This window comes from Canis aureus, chromosome 31, assembly GCF_053574225.1.
Source record: "Canis aureus isolate CA01 chromosome 31, VMU_Caureus_v.1.0, whole genome shotgun sequence".
NCBI classification, from domain to species: domain Eukaryota; kingdom Metazoa; phylum Chordata; class Mammalia; order Carnivora; family Canidae; genus Canis; species Canis aureus.
In genome coordinates this window covers 35,967,169-35,983,828 of record NC_135641.1, presented here as the reverse complement: position 1 = coordinate 35,983,828, position 16,660 = coordinate 35,967,169, and positions in this window count along the sequence as shown.

The following is a 16,660-nucleotide window of genomic DNA, read 5'->3' as shown; positions in this document are numbered from 1 at the left end:
TCCCAATTACCCAACACATTTTACTTTATCCATTACCCTTATATTTGTCTAAGGAATTTCATGTTCAGAGTTACTAAATTTCAGTTAAGACTATAGTGTCACTAAGTAAATTAGTAAAATGAAGACAAATAGAAAGAGACTAACCATAAATATTTGTATGCAGTAGCTACCATTAGGGCTTGTTTAACTTTGCTCACATTAGCTTAATATTTTATAGCAATGCACTTTGGTGTACAATTGAGTAATAATGCTGAGATTTATTCACTTTGTATGATAGAGACATAGTTTCCCTGAATAGAGGGAAACTATTCAGATGTTTGATTAATAAGCAAGTCACCCTGAAATTAACTATAGTGTACTAATTCCCCATGAGTTGAAATGTTGATGCAGATCTCATTGCTTTAAACAGAATTTGGAAGCTGGAAGAATCTTATGATTTTTTTTATTTTCAAAGTTATATCTTATCTATAAAATTACTATCAATAGATTATATACTCTAAATCAGTAGAAGAAAACATAAAAATAAACAATTCTAGGTTAAACCAGTGATCTGAGCCTACTTATTTAGGAGGCTACATCGTCTTCTATAAATTAATAAGAATTCGGTTGTGCCTGCTAACAAATATGCTTAGCTAAAGAAAAGTTATTTCTGATGTGGAAGTGTGTGCATTATTAAATCTAAAAAGGAAAAGAAAATTTAAAAATCTCATTTACCACTCTACAACAGAGGAGGAACAAAAGAAGATATATAAGAAAAGATATTAAGTTTGCAATAAAATGCATCAGGAGCTATGAAAGAATTAAAATAAATAAAGACCTTCAGAAAAATGGAGAAATCATAAAGCCCAGAGTGGAAAGGTTCCACCCCTGCACTGTGGAATTGAACAGGAATGAGCTTGAAAGCAGGCGAGCAGAGGTGGCAGTCTTGAGAAACCCCAAATTTAAAGGAGAAGCGAATTGAAAGAGGACATCTCTTGAAGGTTTGCAATTAACAGAGAGATGATGTGATGAAAATTGTGGATCCTACAGATACAGTATCACCGCATAAAAAGAACCTCCAATCCCTTCCTTCCTCTTCAGTAAAGACATTACCTATTTAAGAAATTATACTCCTTCCTAACAACAGGAAAGTCTGATAGGAACTAAGAAACTTAGTAAATTACCCAAAATCATTATTACTGCCTGCTTAGAAACACCTGTTATTACTGACTCAAGACAATTTAGGATCTTTCAAAATTAACAGGTAACTTCAAAAAAAAAAAAAAAAGAAATCTGCTTTGACAAGAAAGGAAAAAGGAAACACCTGTCTACTTTAGTGGATGAACAAACAGACCATACCTTTTAATTAATATTTAAAATAAGTGTTCAGTAGTTATGATTAGATAGTCATGGTATTCAGGGTACTGAGAAAGAATACATCTACTATAGTCTCAGGTACCACATTGAACAGCAAATAAGACCCCGTTATTTAAAGTTCAGTGAAAGAAAACATTTTAGAAGATAATGCACACAAGGGACCAATGAGGAGAATTCTTACTTAAAAAAAAAAAAAAAGGAACATGCTCAAGATACTGAAAACAAAATATTTCAGAAGAAAAACTCACTAATAATACTTACAGAAAGGACCTAATCTTGTTCCCAGTGTGTATCCACAGAGCTTAGCATTTCCTTAGAAGCTGAATAGGTAAGTACTAAATAAATAATAAATTTGATTTCTCACTCTTTGTTAGAATAGTTCTGTTTTAATATATTTGGGCCAGTAAAGCACTACTTTAATTTACTTCAGCATATAAAACATTTTAGTATCCATTAGATCAATTCCCTCCAATTATTTTTCTTTTAAAATTTTCCTTAGCTATCCTCAGCCATTTGTTCTTCCAGATGATGTCAGAATAATTTTGTAAAGTTCGATTTTTTTTTCATCAGAGTTTTAAGTGGAATGAATTTAAATTTGTATGGAGTTTTATAGGAAATTAACGTCTTTATAATATTATGTCATCTAATTCAGGAACACGATATTCTATCGATTTCATAATGTCTTCTCATGTGCTTAACTTGCTAGTCACTTATCTAAAGTATGTGATAGAGGACATGAGAAAGGTCACACCCTCAGGATTTGCTGATGCAAGACACAAGAGGGAAACTTTTAAAATTCTTCTTATGTGTTGTTTATAAAGGTTTATTGCCCCCCTCTCCACTTAATTACTTCGTGGATCTCCATATGATTGTATTTGGATAGTCTTGTTAATTTTGTGAATTGTATCTTTTTATTATTTAATTTAAAAATATTTGTCAAGGGCGTTTATAAAGACTAGTGATTTTAGTAAAATATTTTTGAAGGATGGCATTTACCTGAAACATCATCTTATAGAAAACACAACTAGGTTGTGTTATGTGCCATGAGTATTAATATCAATATTAATATTGAATAAAGTTGGATTAAAATCCCTTCCTTGATACTTGCTATATACTACCTTTGGCAAATAAGTTAACTGGCACATAGCAGGAGAAATGGTTTAAGAACCAACTTGGCTTCCTCTTAGTAAACCCAGTAGAACACCTGACCCTGATTTAGCTCTCCATTTAGATGTATATGTAGCACCTATTGTCAGCAGTACAACAGGGGTGAATTCTTGATTAAGGAAAGACTCTCCTTAAATATTAAATTTCGCTATTAATAAACTATGCATTCATTGGTATACCTAGCTGGATAGAGTTATGTTATTCTTTAAATCCATGCTACTGAATTACATGTGCTAGCATTTTGATGAAGCCTTTTCTATCATCTTTCCCTTTCGTGCTATACTTGTGAGATTTTTGTTAACAGTCTTCTCTCATATAGTATATTTAAAGTGTGTAGAGGAATTTCAAAGCTATGGAATTGTATTTTAAAGCAGGCAGATACTCCACAAGTTATATAAAGTACTGACTTATCTGTATTTGGCACCTCCTTTTTTAAAGAAATAGATTTGTGACTTTCATGGCCATACACTTGTCTAGCTTATGTAAGTCTATTTAATTTTAATAGATGAAGTTGAACGTTGACCTGGGTTCTAACAACTTGGCAGTTCTTCATCTTGGCTTCATATAGTCTCCCTTTCCTCCCTCATTTCTTAACCATTTATCTTATGGTTATTGAGCTGTTCACCATTATTAGTGGCTCCAGTCTTTTGGCATTCATGATAAGGTTGCATATTCCCTTTCTTTTGGTGTTAGATGAGGCCACATTATTTGTTTTCACCAGTAAAATATGAGTGAAATTGATGCATAGAATTCAGGAACAAGTTAAGGAAAACAAACATATGAGCTTGTTTCTAGTACTCTCCTGGATGATATTTTAGATTAACAGAAATGTTTATTTCACTCTGGGTCCTTGCATGGTAATGGCATGGAATAGAACATTCTGCTGATATAAAATGGGTATGTAGTGTGAGTAAGAAATAAATTGTGACTGGTAGATTTTTGTAGCCCTGAGAGGAAGTTAAAAGAGAATTAACACAACAAAAAAAAGATGGCTTTCCTTCCAGAATCCAGTCCTTGACTTCCAAAATATCACTGAAAATATGTCTGTTTTTTAAATATTCATTTATGTATCTAATCTAAGTCTAGGAAGAAACAGATTAGCAGGAGATAGCACACTTGGAAATCAGTTTTCTAATAGAAATTATGGCAAAATACTATGGAATTACATCAGAGATGTCCATTGTATTCACATTACAATGTTAATACTATCAATAATAACTTCCAAGAGGTATTTGAAGTAAACCTGAACATATCATATGTAATTGGATTTCACAAAAGAGGTAAGAGAGAATTATTCAAAGTGAATTTGTGCTGTAGAACAGTAACAAAGGCCTTTACCAAAGGAATTGTGATAATTGGTTAACTAGATGGATAGATGGGTGGATAGGTAGGTCATTGCTATGATTTACAGAAGCTGTAAAAGAACTAGGTATTATAGTTAAATATTTAAGCATGCAAAAGGTCTTGCTGAGCATAAATGCTAAGAAAAAATATAAATATAAATTTGAAAGATTTATATAGTTATAAGTTAACAGATTCTATAGTCCTCAGAATAGCACAATTAAAAGATAACTAATTTAGGAGGTATATTTATAATATATTTCAGTGGGCTAAAATCCAGTGAATACTTACTATATAAAGTGCTTTTACAGATTAGTTATAGGATTATTAAAAAGTGGGCAATGGACATGAATAAAAAATCTGCAAACTATACATACAAATATAAATATATGACACATTGTTTAATTGCTTAACTCTGCTAATAATCAGAGTAATTTGTATAAAAATTATTTTGTCTATGAATTTGATAGGTAAATATGTCATTTATGTTGTTGAAGAAATGTGCTAAAATGGACATGCCTACCTTTTGTAGGAGGATATGTATATAATCATTTGGAGAGCAGTGTTGCAATACATAACAAAACTCTTAAACAGATCCATGTTATTTCATTCAATAATTTCACTTCCTGGAATAATTTGAGAGTAATCTCATAAATATCCTTTTTTATTTTTTATCTTTTATTGTTATTTATGGAAGATATTTGGAAATTGCACATAAAAACAGCAGTATCAAAATAAATTTTGAAATATTCAAATCACAAAATGTTCTATAGAAAAGAAATACCATACACTCTAATGAATTTCAAAATATGAACAGATTTCCATAATGTAGAGCTTGGTGGATAAAGAAAGAAACAAGAATCTAAGGTGTTCATAATGTAGTTTGCTTACATTAAAAAAATCAAGTATAATCTATAGGATATGTGCGTAAATAAATTCATACGTATATCTCAATACAGTTTAGAATACTAACCAAGAGTCTACTCTATTACTTCTCACACATTTTCTTATCACATTATCACTTTTGCCTATGTAGTCAAAGGCATATGCTGCCTCAGGAGAAGAAATACTCAGAAGTCAGCCATCAAAGATATGATTTGTTTGTGTTTTACAAACCAAATGGATTCTTAAAACTCATGAAAGAGGTGACGATTTTGAGAAATTACCCCATTTTTGGGAAGAATTTCATATATACAGAAACAATCAAATAGTTTACAGTGAACACCTGCATCCGTTCTTCCTAGATTATACTAATATTTCACTATATTTGCTTTATTACATATTTGGCAATTCATATATAACTCTATTCATCTTGGTTTGGGATGCCTTTCTAGGTAATTTTGCAAACACCAATATATTTTCTTCTAAGTACTTCAGCATGTTATATCATTAGGAAAGAAAATTTTGGAGCACCCGTGTGGCTTGGTCAGTTAAGCATCTACCTTGGTCTCAGGTCATGATCCTGGGGTCCTTGGATCAAGCCTCCTCATCAGGCTCCCTGCTCAGCAGCTTCTCCCTATGCCTATGTCTCTGCCTCTCTCTCTGTGTCTCATGAATAAATAAACTTTTTTTAAAAAGACCAGATTCTTGGATACATTGTAAAAATGTAGTCCATCAAAGTTTGAAAGAAAGAAATATTAAGCTTGTAAATATACAGTTTTGTTCTTAGTGATTCTTTGGGAAAGAACCTTTTGGGCCTCAGCATATAGAAAACTGTTTATATTTGAGTATTTCATTAGGCGAAATTAAAGCCGCCGTTGAATGAAGAGTGACTGGGGTGAAAATTCTTTGGTAATAACCATAGCTAGTGGAATGCTTTAAATTGCTTTTTAAAAGTTTCTCTTTTATCCTCCAAGTTTTCAAGAACTTTCCCACATGAAATAGTCTTGTCTTAGCTGTATAGTAGAGTATTAGGTGATGGGCCTTTTTTCATGCTTGCTATAAAAACTCGAGGGGAGCAGCAGCTACCTGAGTGAACTAGATTAATAATTTAAGGAGGGAAAGAATAGAAGACATGGCAAGGACTAATTTGTGGAATATCTAAGCATAAGCATTCCTTGAGTTTTCTCAAGGTTAATGGAATAAAATAATCTTCCATAGTCAGGCAGGGTGGAAGCCTGCATAATGCTCATGTATCCAAAAGGAAGAGGTGTGATATTATTTTTGGTTTCAAGATAATGCAACCTGTCTTCAAAAGATATTCACAATAGCATTCTCAGATAATTTAATAGTGGGGGACACAGGTGATGTTTATTTTCTTAGTTTTCTAATGATCTATAGTTAAATTATGTTAATTTTCCATCTTCCAAAATTGATAATAGAGCACCTTAAATACTCTATGGCAGGTTAATAAGTTTGCATTTTTGCTTATTTTGACCATTAAAGTTCCTGATAAACACTTTTAAGATTAAAAAAAAATCGTATCACTCAGGATTTATACTATAATACTACAACAATAACCTCAAACTTTTAGTAGTTTATATCAACAAATGTTTACTTTTTTACTCAAACAATATGTCTATCTTCATCTTGCTCCACTGCATCTTTATTTCATTTCACTCCTCAGCCTCTGAGTACATTCAGTCATTGTGAGTGAGTGAAAAAAGACATGGGAAATCATACAATGGCTTTAAAGCTTCTGCCAAGAAGTGACATATGGCACTTGTATTAACATTTAATTGTCCAAGACAAGTCAACCCTGAGATCTCCAGGGCAAAGATATATATTTTTGCTTCAGAGAGGAAGCGCACAACAGGAAGAAAACTGAGTATTTAGAAAGCATTAATAAAATCTATTGTAAGCGTACATTATAACTTAACATCTAATAAATCTATTAACTTCAAGTTTTGGTAATTTTGAATCCTGTTAATATATGTGTATCATACATATCCTCTTTTTCTAATTATGTAAATACTTGTGAAATTTGGTTTCTGGTCGATTACCTTGACATCTTACTAAGTTAACATATGCTGATTTTGCTTATCTGATAACCATTCCATTTTCTACTAGTAAGAGTATTTGAAATGTCTTTTAGGAACTGTATCTTGCCCATTTGGGGTACATGTATATTATTTACTATCCCTATGACTCCAATTTTGAGACAGGTGACCCTGCCTTAGGTCAAAGAGCACAAACAGTCCACCATGAGACACATCCTTGTCTAAACAATGCAGTTTGATAATTCTGGCCACATTGATTCATATCAGTTGAAACATTACCGTTAAAATGTTTCAATCAGAATGGATCCTGGACAAGTGTAAAAGCCTGTCAGAAGAAAACAAAATAAAACAAAACAAAAATTCTTCCCTCTTCCATTATTTTTGTTGTTATTTTGGGGCCTGGGAGTATCTTGCTACCTGCTAGCAGCCATTTTCATCATGTTCATGTAAGTGAATAAAGTCAAAAGATGTAGATGTCAGACCTGATGGTATATGGAATTTTGAAGACAGGGTTGTATCTGAAAGTGGAAAGAGGAAGAATGGAAAGGAACAGACGCTCAAATGGCAAGGACCCATTGTGGAATATGTAACCTATAAAATAAATTTGTTTTTCCTTCAGTTTAAGTTGGAAGTTAGTTTTCTGGTTACCTGCAAACAAAAGTCCCAACTGATTCATACACTATTCCAAATAGCAACATGCTTCGTAAGTGAGGCTTTACTGGTTCTACAGCTGCTAATTTGCCATAATTGCCAGGCTCAGGCCTTTTACATCTTGGCAAAGGTACAATAGACCTGGCTTCTGTGAAATGAGACAAAACAATTTATTCATGTTGATTCTGGAGGTAAGACAACATAAGCTTTCAAAGCTTTACAAAGGGCCAATACCAATCTAATAGGATTCTAGAAGTCATGAGTAGAGAGAATTGAAGAGAATAACAACACATGATTTTCCAACTTGGGCTAAAGACATGAATCCTCAGATGTGGGAAACAGTGGATTCAAGCAAAAATAACTTAAGTTTTCAGTGGAAAACTCTATCAATAAGAAGGTGTATTAAAAAAAATAAGAAGGTATATTTTAATCACCAGGGTATCACTTTTTCTTTCCATAGAATGTGATAATGAAGAATGATGACCTCATGTCTAGACTTAAGCTTTTAACTCTGCTTCTGCTCAAGGGGTTCTAATGTGTTTCAAAAGCAATCAATCACATGGCAAAAGCTGCCTGGATAATTACCTATGAGATTTTCTGAAAAATTTTAATATTTTTTGATAAGAATACAATTTCCATAAAATCGTCTCATCCAGGCACACATCAGGTTTTGGGTATCTGCCTTCTGTTCAATAATCCATAAAACCTTGTTGTAAGGGCAGTCTTTTTATTGTGAGTTTTCAAAGAGTTTAACAATCAACTATATTTTATCAATCTTAAATTCATGTGTTCTTAAAAATCTGCTAGGGACATGGTCATGTCCTAATTCTAGAAAAATAAAATGTTAAAACAATTTCACCACCTAAAACACAATCAAAATTTTACTAAAACTTTTAATCTAATGCACTGCCCACAAAGTATATCCTCATAGTTGGTGCATATTTGTTTAAAAAATGGTATAAAATAAACCAGAGGATTATATTATTACATTATCTGTGCACCAGAAAATTCATCAGCGCAGAATAGAATTCATATACAAAGTAAGATCACCTATAATGTAATGCAGTGTTACTCTGTATAACAAAATTAGAAGGAGATCAACTGGGGGTTGAAATAAATATCTACTTCATATGCATTTTGGACTGTTAAATATAACTTGTCATCAAGTGGTACAGTGTATGATTTGCTGTTTTGATAATGTGGAATACAGGAAGAGATAGGAAAAAGAGGGAATGAAAGAAGTGACAGGTCAAGGATTTTTTTCCCAGATTGAGAATTGTTAAATATAACCTTTAGTAAAATATTTAAGGATATTCTAAAATACTGAATTCTAAAATAGGATAAATTTTTATCTGTGCCATCAAGAGATACTGAGTTATAACTAGCAGTTATGTATTTATAGTGCAGGACAGGGTATAGACTTAATCACACTTGTTAATGTATTAAATAAATGATGGAGCCCCAAAGTTTACTGGAAGTACAAATTTATTTATCTCAGTCACTCACAAAGTTGTGATAACAAAATTGGTTCAATGTTATATTGTATCAGAAACCATAGACCAAGAATGGCTTGTGTATGTCAGAATTTTAGCTATGTGTTATGCTGTTAAATCACACATTTAAAATTGATATCAGATCTTTGATGATAGAGAAGAAACACCATAGGTTTTTGTACTACCTTATACTTAATTCCCACTTAGCTACAGTTAGTGCTAAGAAAAAAATTGTTCTAAGTAGTGTTAATAGGTAATCTTTAAAAATTGTATTCCTAAACTAGTTCTTACGTTTATTTTTTTAAAGATTTTATTTATTCATGAGAGAGACAGAGAGAGAGAGAGGCAGAGACATAGGCAAAGGGAGAAACAGGTTCCATGTTTGGAGCCTGATGTGGGACTTGAACCTGGGACTTCAGGGTCACACCCTGGGCCAAAGGCAGGCACTAAACCACTGAGCCACCCAGGGATCCCTCTTATGCTTATTTTTCAAATGATTGCCACTATAATGTAAGCCATACTCTTCTATAGGGTATCTCAGATCCTTTTATGACCTACTATTTGTTGTGAATCTGCAAGAATCTGCAAGGAAAACACATATCAGCAATACTTTTATTTTGACCCTTAGTTGTCAAAACCTCTAATATTGCTTAAAACTAATTATGCCTAATTATGCCTTAGGAACCCTTGTTTATATCAATAACTTCTCTGGAAATCATGTTGTGAATTTTATAGAAACATAGAAATTTTAGTCACCTATTTATTAATAATTTATCAGTCCAGAATCACATAGCATGATTTCATTGAAAATAAAAATATAATGTGAAAAATATTAAAAAAATCATTGTAGTCGTCAAAATAAGATGTTTAACGCATAATTTTTCCATTCATCTTTCACAAATTTTTAACTTACGTATCACTGGAACAGAGCATGTCACACTTGAATTTAAAGAATATGCAGAGTGAAGATATGGTAGCTTTTGTTTTTGAATTCTTAAAACTTGGTGAGCAGGAGGGGGTGCATGAAACTATATTTGGGCCTTTTTTAAAAAGAATTAGTTCATTCCACTTATTAAATATTTCATCTTATTCAAGAAGTCATTTCTATTTCTCCATGGATCCAAGCTTTCTCATTGGCACGATGAAAGCTACACTCAAGTATTCAGTTCAGATAATTTGAGGAACAGTCTAGTGCACAGCCAGAAAAATCAAAGGATGTGAAGCAAAACAGGACAGAGATTCGGAATTTCACAACCCAAGTATTAGATACCTAATGCCCTTTTAGGATCAAAAGAAAAAAATAATTAATTAACCTTTCATGCAATGATGTAAACTCTGATAGAAAACTATCATATTTGCCATTTATCAAAAAATTTAAAGAAAACTTAGGTAACTCATTTTAAGGTAAACTGCAAATACATCTTTGGTATTCTTTGAACATCAACAAAATCAGCAAATGATTACAACTGGCACTTGTAATAAGCACTAGTTATGGTTGATGTATGAGATAATTACAATGCTTTGCTGGAAAATCTAATAAATCCCAGAATTGTTATTTTCTAAAATCTATTTTTATGGAAATTAGAACCCTGAATATTCCATTTATTATAGCAAGAGAACTATACAAGTTCTTCTGACAGACTCAATCAAAAACTGTGTCAACTCATAAAAAGTAATTGTTTCTGAACATTGGGAAAAATACTTCATTTTCTAAAACTGAGTGGTTTAATATTAAAATGTAGTAAACTTTATAATTTTCACCACAAAGTGAATTTTAATAAGTTTCAGATACCTGTTTTGACACAGAACTCAGGAAAATAAGTAAATACAACAACATTTAAAATATATTTGACAAATTTTCAGAACATGATTCATTTACAGTATAATTTTTCTGGAAATAAAATATTATACTCAGGTCAGATGGCTTATTGGTTTTTTTTTTTTTCCTCCACCATATCTAAATGCTTTGTGACTTTTTTCAGTTTCCTTTTACTGTTGTTTACTATGTGAATTATTCAAGGCTATATAAAAGATTATTCATAATAAGGTATTTTAGAAGGCTTGAGTGCCACATAGAGTCAATCATTTGGTCTCAACCAAGTTGACAACCATGTAGCTACTTTATCATTAATTCAATTGATCCATTTTTTTTTTTTGCTTGAAGTGATCATAATAGCTCAAATGAAGCCAAAACTTCAAGTTTAATGACAAAAAATACATGCAAATAATGTAGGCATATGAAAATGTATTTATTTATATGACTATCAAGTTTGGACTCCTTAGCTACGTTCGATCTTACTTGAAACATTTTAATATATTTTTTAAAATTTGTTTAAAGTTAAAGTAATACATGTATAAAAATGAAAAAAGGAGACACTTTCATTTCTTGTCTTCTTGTTGTGGCATGATTGACATATAACATTATATCAGCTTCAGTGTACAACCTAATGATTTGATATTTGTATATATTGCAAAATTATTATTCTTGTCTTAAACTCTTTCATCTATACAATGGACTTTATATATACCTAAAATACTGGCCTCTTTCACTTTGTAGTGAGTATTTCAGGTAATACAATGTATTTTCATGGTTTGATAGCTCATTTATTTTTATTGGTGAATAGTATTCCATTGTCTGGATGTGTCACGGCTTATTTTTTAGTTCACTTACTGAGGAGATCTTGGTCATTTCCAAATTTTGGCTCTAAACATCCATGTGCAAGTTTTTTTGTATGGGAATGTGTTCAACTCCTTTGTATAAATACCAACTTGTGCATGTACTTGGTCATATGGCAATAGTATGTTTAGTTTTGTAAGGAAGAACCAAGCTGTTTTCCAAAGTGGCTATATCATTTTGCATTCCTACCAGGAATGAATAAGAGTTTCTTGCATATCCTTTCCAGCATTTGGTGTAGTGTCAGTGTTCTGGATTTTGGCCATCCTAATAGGTTTTTACTGGTATTTCATTATTGTTTTAATTCCCATTTCTTTGTTGACATATAAGGTGGAGCATCTATTGATCTGCTTACTTGCCACCTGTGCATTTTCTTTGATAAGGTATTTCAATGTCTTTGGCCAATTTTTTAATCAAGTTTTATTATGGAGTTTTAAGAGTTCTTTGTAGATTTTAAATAACATTTATCATGTACATTTTTAAAGATATAATTGACATATAGCATTGTGTAGATTTAAGGTGTACAACATGTTTGATACATTTCTATGTTGCAGTATGGTTCTAGCTGTAGCTTTAGCTAACACACCTGTCACATCACATAACGATCATTTCTTCTTTGTGATGAAAACAATTAGTATTTAGTCTCTTAGCAACTTTGAAGTTTATAGTATAGTATTGTTGACTGTAGTCACCATGCTGTGTATTACATCTCCAGAGTTTATTCATGCACTAGTCATAAGTCTGGATCTTGTAACATTTCCTCAATTTCCTCACTCTGCCAGGCCTGGGTAATCACCATTCTACTATCTGTTAGTTCAGCTTTCTTAGATTCCACATATAAGTGGTATTATACAGTATGTCTTTCTCTGATTACTTTTCTCACTTAGCATAATGCCTTTGAAGTCCATCCATATTGTTGCAAATAGCAAGATTTCCTTTTTTTCTTATGCTGAATAATATTCTTCTCTGTGCGTGTATGTGTACCACATATTCTTTATTCATCCATTGATGGACACCTAATTTGTGTCTGTATCTTAAATATTTTGTATAATACTGCAATAAACATAGGGGTGCAGATGCCTTTTTGATAGATTGTTTTAATTTCCTTTGTATATATACCCAAAGGTAGGATTACTGGATCCTATGGTAGTTTTGTTTTTAATTGTTTGAGGAACCTTCATACTGTTTTTTATAGTGGCAGAACCAATTGACATTCTGACTAATAATGCAAAACGTTTCCCTTTTCTCCACATCTTCACCAACACTTATCTCTTGTCATTTTGGTGATAGCCATTCTAATGGATGTGAATTGATACATCCTTCTGCTTTTGATTTGCATTTTCCTGGTGATTAAAGTGATAGTGAGCATCTTTTCATGTGCTTGCTGGTCATTTGGATGTCTTCTTTGGAAAAATCTCTATTTAGTTCCTCATCCTGTTTTTTAATTGGATTATTCGTATTTTTTGTCATTGAGTTGTATGAGTTCTTTGTGTGTGTATTTGTGCATGTATATATCAATTTTTATTTATAAATATTTATATATTATACACTTATGCATATTTTATATAATATATATATTTGTTTGTGTGTATATATATATATAAAATATTTGAAAATATTTTCTCTCATAGTGTACATTGCCTTTTCATTCTGATTGTTTTCTTAGTTGTGCAGAAGCTCTTTAATTTGATATAGCTCCATTTGTTGATTTTTCCTTTTGTTGCTTGTGCTTTAGGTGTCATATTCAAAAAACCATTGCCAAAACCACTGTCAAGTACATCATCTCTATGTTTCTCCTTTAGAAGTTTTATGATATCAGGTCTTATGTTTATTTCTTTAGTCCACTTCAAGTTAATTTTTGTGGGTGGTGTGAGACAAAGTTCCAAATTCAGCTTTCCGAACTTGGTTATCCAGTTTTCCCAACACCATTTGTTGAAGTGACTATCTTTTCCCTATTGAGTGTTCTGACTTCTTTGACAAATATTAGTTGACCATATATGTGAGGATTTATTTCTGGGCTCTCTATTCTTTCCCATTTGTCTATGTGTCTAATTTTATAACATTATCATACTTTTAAAATTAATATTGCCTTGTAGTTGAGTTTGAAATAGGAAGGATAGTGCCCTCAACTTTGTTCTTTCTCAAGATTACTTTGGCCATATGTAGAGTCTTTTGTAGCTCCATACAAATTTTAGGATTTTTCTATTTCTGTAAGAAAGAAACCAAAGATTAATATCCCTGCTGAATTATCAATGCAAAAATTTTCAAAAAAAATAGCAAAATGTATTCAATAATAAATAATAAAATAATACAACATGACCAAGTAGGATTTATCCTTGGGATGCAAGAGTGGTTCAACATATATAAATTAGTAAATGTAATACAATGCATTGATAGAATGAAAGATAGAAGTCATATAATCATCTCAATAGATGTAGAAAATGTATTTGAAAAAAATCAACATTTTTTCTGATAATAATTCTCAACAGCTTCGATATAGAAGTTACATACCTCAACATAATAAAGGCCATTTATGACAAACTCACAGCTAACATCGTTCTCAACTGTGAAAGATTGAAAGTTTTTTTCTCTAAGATCAGGAACAAGACAAGTTGGGCACTCTCATCACTTTGATGCAACACTGTACTGAAAGTCCTCACTAGAGCAGTTAGGCATGACCAAGAAATAAAAATATTCAAATTGGAAAGAAAGAAGTAAAATTGTCATTATTTGCAGATGATATGATCCAATATATAAAAAATCCTGAACTCGACCAAAGAATTATTGGAACTAATCAACAAATTCAGTAAAGTTGCATGATATAAAATCAGCATAGAGAAATTAGTCACATCTCTGTACACAAGAAGAAAATGTCCAAAAAGAAAATAAAAAAAACTCTCCCATTCTCAGTAATATCAAAAATATTAAATTACTTGGTAATAAATTTGACCAAGGAACTGAAAGATTTGTACAATGAAAACTGTAAGACTTTATTGAAAGAAATTGAAAAAGACATAGAGAAATGGAAAGTTATCCCATGGATATTCATGGATTGGAAAAATGAATATTGTTAAAATGCCCATACTATCCAAAGTTTTCTGTAGATTTAATGTAATCTCTATCAAAATTCCAATGGCATTTTTCACAGATGTATCTTCTAAAAATATTTTCTCCTACTCTGTTGCATGTCTTCTAATTCTCTGGACATTGTCACAAAGCAGAAGTTTTTCATTTTAATGAAGTCCTGCTAAGTAATTAATTATTTCTTTCATAGATTGTGTCTTTGGTGTTGTACCAAAAAATGTGCTGCCATATTCAAGATCACCTAGATTTTTTTCTTGTGATATTTTCTATGCTTTTATCATTTACATTTTACATTTAGGTCTATGATCCACTTTGAGTTCAGTTTTGTGAGGGGTATAAGATCTGGTCCAGATTCTTTTTTTACACATATCCAGTTGTTCCAGTACCATTTGTTGAAATAATGTTTTTTCATTTGCCAAGACATTTTTTTAAGATTTTATTTATTTATTTATTCATGAGAGACATAGGCAGAGGGAGAAGCAGGCTCCCTGCGGGGAGCCTGAAGTGGGGCTCAATCCCAGGACCCCAGGATCACGACCTGAGCTGAAGGCAGATGCTCAACCACGGAGCCACCCAGGTATCCTTCCAAGACATTTTCCTAGAAACTTTTTCCTAGAAACTTTTTTTTTTTCCCTAGAAACTTAGGTAATTGATGTAATATCAAAACAAACAAAAAATCTGGAGTGATAACCAGAGATTTTTTCATCAGTTTATTATTTTCCCATATTCTTTGAATAATTTATATTTCCTAAGAAGTAAATTCTTCTGTGTTTCTTTTGCTTTTTTCCTCTTCGTGTTGCATGCCTTCCTCAGTTGTCTTGTGATTCTTGGTTTTCTTATTATAATTTCCAATGAAACTAGTATAGTTATTTGTATCTACACATCTGATTTTTTTCAATAAATTGGAAAAGTAATTATCTGGCTTAGTGCCCATAAATAAATAGGTAAATTGGGAGACCTGTGCCCTGGATAACTAATACCTGCATTATCTGCGCAATTTTTTTCTCAAAGTTTATTCTACTTCTGTAGAAATGAAGCTCAGTGAATGAGCATTCATCTTGTGATGCTATTATGTGTGTCTATGGTTGTGGAGATCGAGGGGATGCTTCATTTGTTGATCTTTAATTGCCATTTCAGACTCACATTTCACTCCTAGCATCTTGTTAGCTTTAGAGGTTTTTTAATTTATAGGCTTCCACAGTTTCTACAGGGCAAAGGAGCTGCTTTTCACATAGATTTTTACTTCCTTGTTTTTGTTTCAAAGTTTACTCATCCCGGTCTTTCATGTTAGCCTTTCATCTTACAAAATGCTTTTGAAATATTTCATTCTCTGATGGACTCTTTCAGTTCTTTTCATTGTTGCAACTTTTACCCTTTTATTAAATTGCCATCATTTTAATGTTATATTTAACATAATGTGGATGAATACATGTCTATCATCCTAAACAAGAAACACCATATAATCTTTATCTTAATTATATTTTAGATACTGCTGTTATATGCTTATTTTCCTCTGTGTTCATTTAGTTTATTAGTTGCCTAATTTCATTTCAATCACATTTTAAATTCAGTAAATACCTAGTAGAATTTCTTTCCTCTAAGTAGGCTCTTTGTATTCATTCACAATGTATGTATGTACAGCTACTCAATTTTAATCCTCAGCTTACCTCAATTTCTTTCTCATAAATATTTTTATATCTCTTAATAGTCTCTCTCTCTTCCTAGCTTGAATCTCTAATCTCTCCATTTGAAACATATCTATAAATATACTGAATTGATCAGTGACAGAATTATCCTCTAATACAAAACAAATATAAATAATTATGATGTAAATCGTCAAATTACTGAGCCATCTTCATAAGTACTCATAGATTTGGTGATGATAAGAATTGAATAGTTGTATAATCAGTTGGGGGAATATCAGGGGATAATAGAAGTTGTAATAAGGCTTCTTC